At 38.8% G+C, this 14,771-nt stretch overlaps 1 protein-coding gene and 1 non-coding gene across 2 annotated transcripts in view; both read left to right on the top strand.

Annotated features, from left to right (window-relative positions):
* The first annotated feature begins 94 nt into the window (after nucleotides 1–94).
* Nucleotides 95–14,771, top strand: part of Atl3 (atlastin GTPase 3) — a 52,098-nt gene continuing 37,421 nt past the window's right edge. The window contains exon 1 of the mRNA XM_015507002.2: nucleotides 95–660. The gene's annotated coding sequence lies outside the window, so the exon portion shown is untranslated. The remainder of the gene's footprint in view (nucleotides 661–14,771) is intronic.
* Nucleotides 7,839–7,911, top strand: Trnaa-ugc. Its single transcript has one exon. It is a non-coding gene; the product is annotated as a tRNA-Ala (tRNA).

The following is a 14,771-nucleotide window of genomic DNA, read 5'->3' as shown; positions in this document are numbered from 1 at the left end:
TCGGCGCGGGCGCGGCGGCCTGGCGATTCCGGGGGTCCCAGGGCGGCGTCCGTAGGCTCCGGCCTGCCGAGCCCTGTGCTGCGCTGGGCCGCGCGCTCGGGGCGGCTACCCGCTCGGTGCCTGGGCGCCTGCACGCTCCCGGGCCGGGACTCCGGGGCCGAGAGGCTCTGGCCCGGTTAACGGGCCGGGAGGGTTCGGGGTTTCTTAAAGCGGAGGGCTGCCAAGTGTCCTTAGAATTGGACGTTTTGTTTTTATCCTAACGACCTTGAGGCACTGACAAGTATTGGGAAAAGTTGGTTTTCAACCCTCTTATCGCCGTAAAGGAGATAAAAGAAAGGGCCTAAATTGACTCAGTAAGTTCTTTGAGTACGTTGGGTACCGTGCGCTGTCCTTGTGCTTCCCGAAGACGCAGAACTCGGCGACGGAATTAAAACCAAATAGGGTGTCAGCCCAGACTCACGACTGTAGTTTCGCCTGTCATCATACCTGGCTTTGCTCCTGTTTAATGTGCGTGCTCCTGAAATCGCCAGAAGTTTCAGTTGCGAAATCTAAAGGCAAAAGCGTCAAGAACAGTGAAGCATCTTTTAATAAGTTCCATTCCTCAAATTTGAATAGGAAGTGGAATGTTTTGTGAAAGGCAACGAGAAACGGACTAAAACGGTGCGATTCCCCATTTTGGCTAATTTTAGAATTAAGAAGCAGATTTAAGAAGTAGAATCTATGGTGTTCTAATATGTGTCAAGTATTTAGCATTGTAAGATACATACTGGGAATTCGTGTGGTTTTAACACCAGCAAAGGAAATATTTGGTTGGAGGGGCTCTCTGCATAACAAAGTATTATGCTGGGCCAGCACTTTATCTTATTAGCTATGGTTTATCTCATGTAATTTTCATAAAATTAAGAAAAATAATAGAGGGTAAATGTGATGTTGTGTACTAGCATGTTTCTTAGTTTTCAGAAAATAAGGCTTATTTATTTTCCTTTGCTGTACTAGGAACCCAGGGTTTTGCCTATGTGAGGCAAGCCTACTCTAGCCCCTAGGGCTTAAACTAGGCTTAAAACAAAAATAAATTTTAAATAGTTTAAACATTTAAGTTCTTTTTTTTCCCTCCCCTTCTATTTTAGATGCCAATCATAGGGAAAAAGTTATACTCACTAATTATTTAAAATGAAATAATAGAGAATTGGGTGAACAAGAAATATGAAGTTCTCTGCACTTCCCCAGTTCCCCAACATATGAACAGTCTAGTCACACATTCCTTTTTCAGATTTTTATAGACTACCCTAGGCAACCCTAGTTGTGTGTGAACTTGTTTGAGAGCTGGTTTAGAACTGACCTATAATGATTGGCATGCCTGTTAAAGTTCTTTATGACCTTGTATTCTGTATTGAGAAAGTGTTCAAGTAACACAACTGAATTTAAAGTTTGCCTGAATTTTAAAACATTTTTCTGAGTTGTCTTTGATATTCTTGGAGCATATTATCTAAACACCAAGAGGAAAAGTGAGAGAAATCTCTTTATTTTTTTCATTTTTAAAAATCAATTTATTTATTTTACAGTACAATACATTTTGACATATTGTACACAAATGGAGCAAAACTTCTCATTCCTTTGGCTGTACATGGTTCAGAGTCACTCCAGGGTGTAATCATACATGTATATAGGATAATAATGTCTGTCACTTTCTACTGTTCTTCCCATCCCCACAACCCCACCCCTCCCCTTAGAAATCTTTTATTTAAAAAAATCTTTGAGTTGCCTTACAGCCCTTCTGTATACTAGAATTATCCAGTGGCTTAAAACAATCAATCAATCAAAAACAAAATCTTCCAATTCTTGAGTACCACTCATAAATTCTGATTTAATTCATTCAGGGACCAGGCAACAGTTAAAATTTCTCCAGTAATTCTATTTTGCATAGTACTTTATTTTTATTTTTTGGTACTGGGATTGAACTCAGGGGCACTCAACCATTGAGCTACATTCCCAGCTCTTTTTTATTTTGAGTGTCTCTTAAGTTGCTGAGGTTGCTTTGAACTTGATATCGTCCCACCTCAGTCTCCCAAATTGCTTGGATTGCAGATGTATGCTACTGTGCCAGTTGCATAGTCGTGTTTAATCAAGTTTTCCTATAGGTGGTTACTTACATTTGAATTATTTCGTTATTTTTTTAGAAAACAGAGTTGATTAATTGTCAATATGTATTTTGAAAAGTTGTTTTCTGTGCAAATTTCTAAAAAATGCTTTTTACTTGCATGCATTTTTAAAAAATATCTTTATTAAATTTACTTATTTGTATGTGGTGCTGAGGATCGAACCCAGTGCCTCACAAGCGCTCTGCCACTGAGCCACAACCCCAGCCCCTACTTGCGTGCATTTTGATTGTTAGAACATCGTTAGATGTATTTGACAGCTGAAGTATATTATGAATTAAAAAATTGTTGGGCTGGGGATGTGGCTCAAGCGGTAGCGTACTCGCCTGGCATGTGTGCGGTCCGGGTTCGATCCTCAGCACTACATACAAACAAAGATGTTGTGTCCGCCGAAAACTAAAAAATAAATATTAAGAAATCTCTCTCTCTCTCTCTTTAAAAAAAAAAAAAAAGATTGTCATTACTGGTATAGTAGGCTGTTAAACAGAGCAGTGGAGTAAGCATATTTATGCCCTAAAATGATAAATATGAGCCAACTAAGTACTGTCAATTAATTAAGAAAGCCTTGTTAACTGGAACATTGCTAATTAAAACCTTTGGGTAACTAGATTGATTTTGGTGCTGTTCCTATGTTTAGGAAAGAGACAAAATTACTTTTGAATTTATTCTGTTGAAATGTTTTTTCTCCACCTGTGGTATAGCCTGTTAGCCTATTTATTTATTTATTTTTAATATTTTGAGACAGGAGTCTTTCTTATTTTTTGGGGGGGTACTAGGGATTGAACTCATGGGCACTCAACCACTGAGCCACATCCCCAGCCCTCTTTTGTATTTTATTTAGAGATAGGGTGTCACTGAGTTGCTTAGTGCCTTGCAATTGCTGAGACCGGCTTTGAACCTGCAATCCTCAGACAGGAGTCTTTCCATTGTTGCCCAGGCTGGCCATGAAATTCTGAATCTATGTGATCCTCTTGCCTCAGTGTCCTCAGCATCATCTCACCCAGCTTCTGCCATCATTTTTAGATTTAGCCCTATTCCTGCATTCTCCATGTCAATAATGTTTAATCATAGTTGATCTTCATAAATCCTTGAAGCACTACAGAATTCCTTGGGCAGGACGATGGTAAATGCTTGCAATTCCAACTACGAGGGACATTGAGGCAGGAAGATTACAAGTTTAAGGCCAGCCTGGGCAATTTAGCCAGACCTTGTCTCAAAAAAAAAAAAAGAAAAAAAAAAACAACTTAGAATTCTTTTTTTTAAAAAAATATCCTTTTAGTTGTATATGGACACATTTATTTTATTTTATTTATTTATTTATTTTTTATTTTTATTTTTATTTTTTTTAATTTTTTATTGTGGGTTGTTCAAAACATTACAAATTTCTTGACATATCATATTCCACACTTTGATTCAAGTGGGTTATGAACTCCCACCTTCACCCCATACACAGATTGCAGAATCACATCAGTTACACATCCATTGATTTACAAATTGCCATCCTAGTGTCTGTTGTGCTCCGCTGCCTTTTATTTTATTTATTTTTATGTGGTGTTGAGGACCGAACCCAGTGCTTCACACATGCTAGGTGAGCACTGTACCACTGAGCCAAAACCACAGCCCTTTTAGAGATTCTTTTTTTTTAATTGATTTTATTATTATTTTTAAAATACATGACAACAGAATGCATTACAATCCTTATTACGCATATAGAGCACAATTTTTCGTATGTCTGTATATAAAGTATGTTCACGTCAATTTATGCCATTATACATGTACTTTTTTTTTGCATTACAATTCTTAATACACAGATACACTACAATTTTTCATGCAGATTCTTAATCAAAAGAAAATCTGGGGTGGGGATATAGCTCAGTCGGTAGAGTGCTTGCCTTGTATTCACTAGGCCTTGGGTTTGATCTCCAGCACCACCAAAAAAAATCTGGGCCAGGTGTGGTGCTACATGCCTATAATCCCAATGACTTGGGAGGCTGAGGCAGGAGGATCATGAGTTCAAAGCTGATCTGAGCAAAAGCAAGGCACTAAGCAACTCAGTGAGACCCTGTCTCTAAATAAAGTACAAAATAGGGCTTGGTATGTGGCTCAGTAGTCGAGTGCCTGCCCTCCCCCCCCAAAAAAAAAAAAAGAAAAGAAAATCTGGTTATCTTCAGCATTCTATACTAAGGCACAAAGTTTTTTTATTGGTGCTTTATAACTATACATAACAGATTTGTTGTTACATATTCAGATATGCATACACTATAATAGTGTAATTTGGTCCGTTTAATACCCTTTTCCTTCCATTCTTCCTTCCCCTGGGGCACAAAGGTTTTCTACAACAGAAGAATTGGAAAAAAAAAAACCTTCTTAGCCCTTTAGTTAATTAGAATATAAAATTTTCCCATTATTTTGGCTATTGGGTTTTTACTAGTATTTCACAGAAACAACCTTATATATGTATCTACTATCACATTCATTGCCTTAAGCCAGTGGAATATATTGCCCCACCCGTTGCCCTAGCACCAGTTCTAAAGTTGGGAGAGGGCTTAGTATACTTATCCTTGCATATGATATGTTTTCTTTGGCTTTGTGAATCAGGAACTTTTAACAACTGCCAGTAAAGACAAGGCAAAAAAAAAATGGTATGCCTCTGTTTTTGGGTGTGTTGCTCTTGCCCTTTAGAGAATGTGGTATTTTAAAAAGAGACTGGAAAACTCAGGTCATAACTCAACCGTGAGTCATACAATATGCTCAGTAAAGTGTTCTGTAGCTTTGGTTCCTTTGCTTTTAAGAATTCTCTGGACAGGGCTGTGGCTGTGGTTCAGTGGTAGAGCACTTGTTTCACATTTCTGCTGTTCAACATTTTCTAAAACATTTTTTTTTGAAAGAACATTAAAATGATTTTAATATTTTCAGCACCACATAAATAAAGTAAAAAGGTATTATGTCCACCTACAACTAAAAAAAATTAAAAAAAAAAAAGAATTCTCTGGACAGTAAAGATGAGTACTGAGGCTGGTTTTATACTAGTGATTCTTAAACCAGGGTGATTTTTGATCCCATGGAACTTTAAAAAATGGCTGGAGATACTTTTGGGTCTCACAAATAGGAACACTGCTGGTTTCTAGTGGGTACAAGTAAGGAATGCTAAGTATTCTATAGGGTATTGGATGTGTGCCCCCGATCCAGCAAAGAATTACCCAGCCCCAAATGTCAGTAGTGCTGAGGTTGAGAAATCTTGATATACGCTGTCTCTTCACTGTTGAATTAATTGACTAAATTCTGTGTGTGTGTGTGTGTATGTTGGGAATCAAACCTGGGGCCTTGGACAAGTTAAGCAAGTGTTCTACCACAGAGGCATTCCCCCAGCCGTGACTTTTCTCATAGCAATAGTAACTGCTTTCAATTAACTAATTTAATTCAGTTTGTCAGAGGGGCTTCTTAAGTATTTGAGGGGCATTTAAACCTTTCCCCATAAAGTTTTTGTCATAGAACTTACCTCCTAGAATTTATGTATTTTGTGAGACTGAAAAGTTCGCCCATGATTTAGTAGTCACTTTTTTTCAACCTGTGCAGCTCCTTTGTATGTGCGTATGTGCGTATGGGATTAAACACAGAGTGTTACACTACCACTTAGCTATACCTCCAGCCCTCCTTTTTTTTTTTTTTTTTTTAAAGGACTATAATTTTAGGAAAAGTTATCCTTTCATATGTATAATGGTGTGTAATTATTATAGAGATTATTTGAACAGGTGTATGAAACTTATTTATTAGTCTGGATTAAGGTATTGTGCCAAAATTAAAGGACAAATTAGTATTATATAAATAGGAAAAAGGTTGTAATTTGCTGGGAGCCGTTAGCCAAGTAGGTATGACAATTTCCTTGCCAGCATACCCCATGTTGCTTAGTGGAAGGACTCGTGGAAATAGGACATTTTGCAGTGACATTGCAGTTAGGTGACCTTGCTCAAGGACCAGGGCGGATCCGGGATTAGGGTGTTCCCGGTTTAGGATAATCGGGTTTAGGGCGTTCCAGGTTTAAGATTATTCCTGCTGGGAATAGGGCATATCCTGCTGCCTGAGTTCCCCTTGAGTTCTCATGGGATTCAGACAGTATTTTTGGGGAGATAGAAGCCCAGTGGAGGTGGATTTGGGCAGAGAACGTGGATTTCCCCAGAACGTGATTGTAGACGGCTGGTGTGAGTTCGGGAATAAAGAGTTGCTGTTTGAATCTACAAGCTGTGTGGTGGCTCGTGATTGTGTGCCCAGCCAGACTGCGGCATTTGTGCCCAGCCAGACTGTGGCAGTAATTTTTACTTAAGTTGTTAGAATGCTTTCTAATTATTCAAATATTTTCAATGTATTTGAAATGATGTCTGGTACAGTATTTTTAAAAAATTTCTAAAATTTAGTTGTAAATGGACACAATACCTTTATTTATTTTTTTGTGGTGCTGAGAATTGAACCCACTGCCTCACACATATTAGGCAAGCGCTCTACCATTGAGCCACAACTCCAGGCTCTGATACAGTATTGACATGAGTTATTTAAAGCAATCAGAATTGGCAATATAATATAGTATTTCTGCTGTTCAACATTTTCTAAAACATTTTTTTTGAAAGAACATTAAAATGATTTTAATATTTTCAGTAAGAAAGAGTCAGACCCCAGTGTAAGCATTGAGAGTAATAGTATTTCATGACCCCAGTTTGAATGTGTCCTTGTCAAACTGATCTGTCAACAAAGCCCATGACTGGGAAGGCAAAGGACAACTTGTTGCTCTCACCACAAATGCACTCATGGGGTGGAAGGCCTGGAATGGTGGCAGAGGGGGCCTCGGTGTCCGTTGACAGATTTACTTATTGCCCTCCTGCTTTGGTTGTTGATTATATCAGGTGTCTGGGTGCACATGATGTGTGAGCAGCCCTACATTAGAAGTGACTGGCATCTCTTGCTCTGTGCTGGTCTGTCTCCTCAATCAAAGGTGGTACAGAGATGAAAAAATCAAAACTAAGTCCCTTCTCACTTTGTGGATGTAAGTTTGCATGCTCATTCCACATTACTACTTCCCTTCAGTTTTTCTGCATCTTGCACATGTAGCATGTCTGTGTGTGTCAACAGTTTTTGGTAGCTGCATTCCATTTTGGTGATGAGGCCTTTAGTGGTTGGGACATCATCTCAGCTCCTGTTGCAACCACCTGCATCTTGGAGCTCTGTGCTCAAGCACATGAGGAAGAGCAACACAGGAAGGTAAAGTTTCTATAGTTCTCTAACATCACATCGTTATATAAGTTTTTCTGGGCAGGCTGAAGGCATTCCCACTCTTCTTCAGTAAAATCAATGCTATATCCCTGAATGTTAACAGTACCATTTCCTGGCTTTCAGGGTTCTCAGCGTTCTCCCTGTGATTTGTTTTCAGATTCCGCATAGCACAGACACCTGGGCTCCGGATCCAGGACAGAAGCCTACAAAAAGATTCCTAAAACATTTTTTTGTTTTGTTTTTGATGGTGCTGGGGATTGAACCTAGGGCTTTGTGCATGCCAGGCAAGTACTTTACCACAGAACCACATCCTGTCCCATAAAATGTAGGTTTTAAGTTGTGTTATATGTATACGGATGAAAGGTGTGACTATAGGAAAGACAGATCTTTATAGTTGTAAAAATGTCACATTTGGGGGTTGGTGATATAGCTCAGTTGGTAGAGTACTTGCCTTGCATGCATAAGGCCCTGGGTTCAATCCCCAGCACCACCACCACACACACAAAAAGGTCACACTTGTTATCCATAATCTTGTAAGTGCATGTAGTGTAGTATTAACTGTTGTCTCAGTGTGCAGATGTAGACTTTGGAAATAATTGCTTCTCTAAAGGGAGAAGGCACATAGGTTGCTACTGAAAGATACTGTCTCTGGAGATTAGATGAAATCTCCAGATATTAAAATTCTTGAGAAGTGAGAGTAATTTAACTGCACTAAGTGGGGCCCTCCCCCAAATGCCAGAACAAAACCCACAACTCTAAAACCTTCTGTAAATTACTGAGCAGGTTACTTTAATGTTTTCGGGAACATAAATTTTGGGTTGCTGTTTAGCTAGTCCTGTAAAATTTAAATTAAGTGGAAGAATCAATAGGTTTCCTAGCAAGCTTGGCCAATTTAGTTATTCGGGAAATTTTCAGTTGATCAGGTCACTGAATTTTAGAGCCAAAAAATATCTTCTGCCTGATTTCGTAGTGGAATTGCAGACAGAGAAGTTAAGTGATTTCCTCGTATTGCTACAGTCAGTGTAGAACAAGGTCCAGAATTCTGTTCTTACTGTTAGGGAAGGCTTTTCTCTCCGTACCTACTGCCTCATTAGAATAATATCTTTTGCTAAAACTGAACTAAAATCATGGAAAAAATATTGGGATTTGGTGATGGATTACCTATAGGGAGATAGAACTGGGAAAATACACAGGCTTTGAGAAATTTGAGAGAAGTGGAGTAACTGAGAATTCATTCTGACAGTACTAAATGTAGTCTGGTGAAATGTTAGCACTGAAAAAGTTTTGAAAGTTGAAGCATTTGACTCATTTTATTGATGAGATTGAAGACCAGTCATGCCCAGGATCACATAAGCTGTTAGTAGAAGAACTGGAACAGGAACTTGTTTCCGATTCTTAGGTCCATGTATTTCCTCATATTCCTCCTGAGAATGAGGTGAGTGGAACATCCAGGTAATCATACTTTAGGCAATTGTGCATTTGTACTACATGGAAGTTAGAGAGCTAATGAAGTTGTGTCATCAAAATAGAGGGTATAGTTGAAATTATAAGAATAAAGAGCTCATTGAGGGCTGGGGTTGTGGCTCAATGGTAAAGTGCTTGCCTATCATGTGTGAGGCACTGGGATCCATCCTCAGCACCACATAAAAATAGATAAATAAAATAAAGGTCTTGTGTCAATCTACCAAAAAAACAAACAAACAAACAAACAAACAAAAAACTCATTAAGGGAATGAATGAGAATTTCAAGAGATGACCAGAGGGTTGGTGTATATCCACTGGAGGCTGAACAAGGAAAAGAACTAGTGAAAGAAGATGAGGAGTCTGGAAGAAAACTAGGGATATGGTCGTAACTGAATCCAAAGGTTTTAAGTTATAGAACTGGTGACGTTTGTGTTTTGTCATAGAGGGGTAGAATTGGCTGAGAATCAGGAGGGCCATTGGCTTTTGCAAGAGAGGTCATTGAAAACTAGAGAATAGTATCAAAAGATTGAGAGGAAAGTTATATTGCAAGGTGTTAAGGGAATGGGTAGATAACAAGTGGATGAAGGCATACCTTCAAGGACTTTGACCACAAAGGCAAGGAGAATGGGAGGGACAAGGAAAGACACCGATTTTTATTGAAGTGCTTTACATGTATTATTGGGTTTATGTTCACACTCCTGGGAAACATTTTTCCTATGTTAGATAATGGGGCCGAATGACAATTTCTCTGATTCCCTAAGAGCTCCCAGTTTGTTTGATAAATCTTCATTACAATATTGTAATACTATAATGAGTAGAATAGTAGTATGTGCAATATTTCAGTGGAAACAGGAATGTGGAAAGAAGAAACTGTTTATTGAGTTCCTATTATGTGTCAGGCACTGTGCTTTGAGATGGGTATTAGATTTATAAATGGATAAAAATTGATTAGAAATTTCTCCATATTCATATACTTACATTCTAAGTGGTGGAGTTTGTTTATTCCACAAATATTTATAGATGGCCCACTGCATGTGGGAACTGTTCTGAGAACTTGGGGGATATAGCATTTAACAAAAGAGATAAAAATTCTGGCCCAATAGGGCTACATTCTAAAAAGGAAAAATTCAAGATTCAGCCTTTTCCTGTCTTAATTCCAGAATCTTGTTTTTTCTTTTTAATATACTATGTTAATTGTTAGGGTCTGAGAGGATAGGGTAGGGTGATCAGGACAAAAGGGAAGGCTTCTTCTGAAGGTGAGTATTGAAGGATGAGCAAGTATTTACTTGCTGTCAAGGGGGAAGGAGCATTTCAGGCCATTAAAACAAATGATTAAATAGGTTGTTCATTTGAAACTTGGAAGCAGGGCTGGTTGGTACCTGAGGATGGATGGACCGACTGTCTTTTGTGGTAACTGTGGATTAACCCAGGGTCTTACATGTGCTAAGCAAGCAATCTCCCATTCAGCTACACTCCCAGCCCTTTCTTTTTGAGACAGTCTCTGCTAAATTGTCCAGGTTGGACTTGAGCTTGTGATCCCCTTGCCTCAGCCTCCTGAATTACTGAGATTACAGGTGTGCACCATCATGCCCAGCTTTAATCCTTGACTTTCTCCTAATAATAGGAAGACCAAAGAGAATAAATTTTCCTGGGAGGACAAGGAGATTGAAGAATTAGAGGAAATAAGAAGACAGTGGGAGAATGGTGAAAGGCTGGGCAGGGGTGTTATAGCTCAGTGGTGGGGTGCTTGCCTAGCATGTGTGAGGCACTGGGTTCAATTCTCAGCACCACATATAATAAATAAAAAAAAATTCCATCAAAATTAAAAGAAACAAAAAAGAATGGTGAAAAGCTTCAACTTGAAGGATGGAGATTTTAGTTTTGAGCCATCCATCCACAGTTGCTGTTGTATATGTTATATATGTATTGTAATGAAGTAGCAGATTCAGTCCTAAGGAATGTGATGACATCATCAAAGGAACACCTGAGAACTGTGACTTGGATAATCAACTGAACAGCAAAGTTGGAAGGTGACATGTTGTAGGGGAGAGGGTTTGATAAAGGCTCTAAGAGATTGGGGCATCTGAAATATGAGGATTAGCAAAGGACCTTTATCTGATATTTGAAAAGAGATGAGTGGAAATGAAGTTTTTACTTGGAAGATTAGTAATATAGTTTTGTTGTCTATAGAAAGCAAGAGGGAGAGATGGTGTGTTGAAAAGTGAGGATCACTCCAGCTCCCTGAACTAAACACAGCCTGTGCTCCTTTATTCTTGGGTATTGTAGGAAGCAAGAGAGGAAAGACTGTCTTCAGCTGGGCATGGTGGTATACACCTTTAGTCCCAGCTACTTAGTGGCTGGTTTCTAGGTTTGTACCTGAAGGAGCCACCAAATAATTGATTTAAGTAAGACAGACATTTGTTTTTCATTCTTTTAAGAGTGAACCAGTATGGCAGCTCCACTGTACAAAGTCCTAGGCCCTGCCTGTCCTATTACTTCAGTATTTTAGGGTGTTGCTTACATCTACTGGCCCAGGATGACTCACTCCTACTTGTACATTCAGACAGCTAAAGGGGGAAAAAGCCTGCCCTGGAAGTTGCCTATGTCATTTCCCATTGGCCAGAACTTAAGTCACATGGTCATATTCCAGCTACAAGGTTGCTTAGAAATTTGTTTCTTTTGGGTAGTTATATGCCTGGCTAAAAATCTGTTACAAAGTAGAAGGAGGATATGAATATTGGGGGAATGACCAGCCATCTCTGCCACAATCAGAACTTAGTTTTGTACTTCTTTGAATACTGCATGGTACTTAGCACTGTGCCTTATCCATAAGGTATAAATAATTTATTCTTATTTTAATAATTATTTTTTTGGTGGTACTGGGGATTGAACTACTCTACCTTTGAGTTGCATCCTCCATCCTTCTTTATTTTGAGACAGGGACCCTCTAAATTGTCCAGGTTGGCCTTAAACTTGTGATCCTTTTGCCTCTGCCTGAGTCACTGGGATTACAGGCAAGTGCCACTGTGCCAGACTGATAAATTCTTGATTTCTTTTAGGTTTTGGATTTATCTGTTACTTGGCATTATGAACCCTAAAAGGTTATCCACAGAAATTCTATCTAGGGAGGACAAGTATTAATATATCTTTCTTATCACTATAGCATATTTTTATATTTTTATCTATATTTATAAATTGTTTTCTCAGAGTCTACAAAGAAATAAAAAGTGAGAAGAACCTTTTTGTTGCTGACATTGCTAGTATAAAAAGTGAGTTAGCGGTTCTAGTAGCTTAAAGGGTAGAGCCTGAGATTCAAGCCGATTTGTATGCTTTGCATGCTCTAACCATGCGACCTTCAGTGCCTTTCAGATGAAAGCCATTTGGAACATATTTGTGATTTGGGTCATACCTGCCTATCTAATATGCGTTACTTAAAATGTGTCCTTAAATCTGAATTGATCTATTCTTTAGACTTAGCCTCCCTCTAAGCAACAATCTATTGAATTGCTGGTGTGGTGTTTTCTAATATACATTAAGATATATAATTATTATTAGCGAATGTCCTTTTGAACTACCTAAAAAAATCTTTAATATAAGAGGCAAGTATAGAGAACTAGGTAGGGCTTTGCCTATTCTCTAGCCTCACTGGAAGTTTTTTTTTTTTTTTTTTAGTTGTAGATGACAACAATACCTTTGTTTTATTGTAATTTATTCTTATGTGGTGCTGAGGATTGAACCCAATGCCTCACACAATGCCAGGCAATCGCTCTACCACTGAGCCACCATCCCACCCCTCACTGGCAATTTTTGTAAACTTTCCATAAATCCACAATTACTAAATGGCTTTGAATTTCAAAGCAAATTTCTTTGTGCTTTCAACTCTGGTAGAGAAAGTACTTGTTAATTCTTACTTTTCAACTATAGAACTAATAGCCCCTGAAATGTTGACAGTTATTGAGAATGATCTGCAAGTTGGATGAGGTATCACATGCCTGTAATCCTGGTGACTCTGGAGGCTGAGGCAGGAAGGTGGCAAGTTCCAGGACAGCCTGGGCAACTTAGTGAGACCCCGTCTCAAAATAAAAAGTCTAGAATGTAGCTCAGTAGTAGAGTGCCACTGGATTTAATCCCCACTACTGTACCCTCTCCCAAAAAATCATCTGCAAAACATAGATCTGAAAAGATCTTTTCCAACTTATCTCCGGGACCTGTTGTGCAAGATACTAAAGCTTTTTTAAGCCTTAGTTTCCTTGTTTTTATAATGGGACATATTATTTACCTCATAGGGTTGTTCTGAAGATTAAATGACATATATAGAAGGTTTTGCAGTGGCAGATGACACCCTTTGATGGACATTTGTGTTATTTCCACTTTTGGACAACTTTGAGTTAGGCTGATGTGAACATTCTTATTCAAGCTTTCTAGGCTTGAATTCTGGATCCTAGGATATGTTTAATTTTAGTATGCACTGGCAAAATGCCTGTACTATTTTATACTCCCATTAGAATGCATGAGAATTCCAGTTGTTCCATATCCTTTCCCTTAGTTGATATTGTCATACTTGAAAATTTTTAGCTGTTCTGCTAGGCAGGATGTGGTTTTATGTGGGAAGCCATCGTGAAATGTGTGAAGACCTATTTCAGCATGGTGGCCACTGAGCGGGTAGATCTGGGTATTGGGAATGTCCTGTGGCAGTCCCATTGGGTAAGATTGCCCAAATGTAAGCAAGCAAACCGTCCTCTCCCCCAAGCTCTGCTAAGAGATCTCATGCAGTATGGGAGATGGGCGTGACCTGCTAGGAACCCAGCAGCATACTTGCCCCCACCTGTTTTGGTGAAGAACTTTCTATAGAATTTCTTTGATGTGTCCTGATATAAATAAAGTAAGCATAGGCTCCCTTCTTTGTTACAAGCTGGACCCATCTGGTCAGCTTTGCCTATCACTGTCCTGGCTTTGAAACTGTACTTTTCTGTGTTCTGTGGTTATTTTATGGTACTACTTTTTTTTTTTTTTTAATTTTTAGTTATAGATGGACACAATACTTTTGTTTCATTTGTTTATTTTTACGTGGTGCCAAGGATCGAACTCAGTGCTTCACACATGCTAGGCAAGTGCTCTATGGTACTACTTTTCTTAGCTTCTATTTCTCAGCCAGCCCATCCCTCTGGAAGGAAACCCTTTCCTTCCCTGCGCAGGATGTGGGCAAGAGTTTTAATTTTCATCTCCTTGGTAAGTAATGGTTTTGACTATTGGGTATCCCTTTTTTTTGGTGAAATTCCTGTTCATAGTCTTTCCCCATTATTATTATTTTAAACAAATGGACTGTCTTTTTCTTATAGAGTTACTGATTCTGGATGTGAGTCCTTTGAAAATAGATATTGTGAATATTTTCTCCTTGTCTATGGCTTTTACTCGTTTATTGGAAATTTTTAATGGACATTCTTCATTTTAATGAAGTCTAAATTTGTTGTTTTTTATTTTTAGTTTTTTTGGGTACTGGGGATTGAACTCGGGTACTCGACCACTGAGCCATATCCCCAGCCCTATTTGGTATTTTATTTTGAGACAGGGTCTCACTGAGTTGCTTAATACCACACTGTTGCTGAGGCTAACTTTGAACTCAAGATCTTGCTGCCTCAGCGTCCCAAACCTCTGGGATTGTAGGTGTGCACCACCACGCCTGGCTTGTTTTTCACTTTTTATGGTTAGTGTATTTGTGCCCTGTTTAAGAAGTTTTTGCTCTTTCCATGTTAAAATGTATTAAGCTCCGTGTGGTGGTGCAAACCTGGAATCTCAGTGAGCACGGAGGCTAGGATAGGAGGAGATCCCAAGTTCGAGTCGAGCCTAAGCAACTTAGTGAAACTTTATCTCAAAAAAAAAAAAAAAAAA

Source organism: Marmota marmota, unplaced genomic scaffold (assembly GCF_001458135.2).
Source record: "Marmota marmota marmota unplaced genomic scaffold, marMar, whole genome shotgun sequence".
Classification (NCBI taxonomy): domain Eukaryota; kingdom Metazoa; phylum Chordata; class Mammalia; order Rodentia; family Sciuridae; genus Marmota; species Marmota marmota.
The sequence above is the reverse complement of the archived record's forward strand: the minus strand, read 5'-3'. Positions and strand labels throughout refer to the sequence as shown.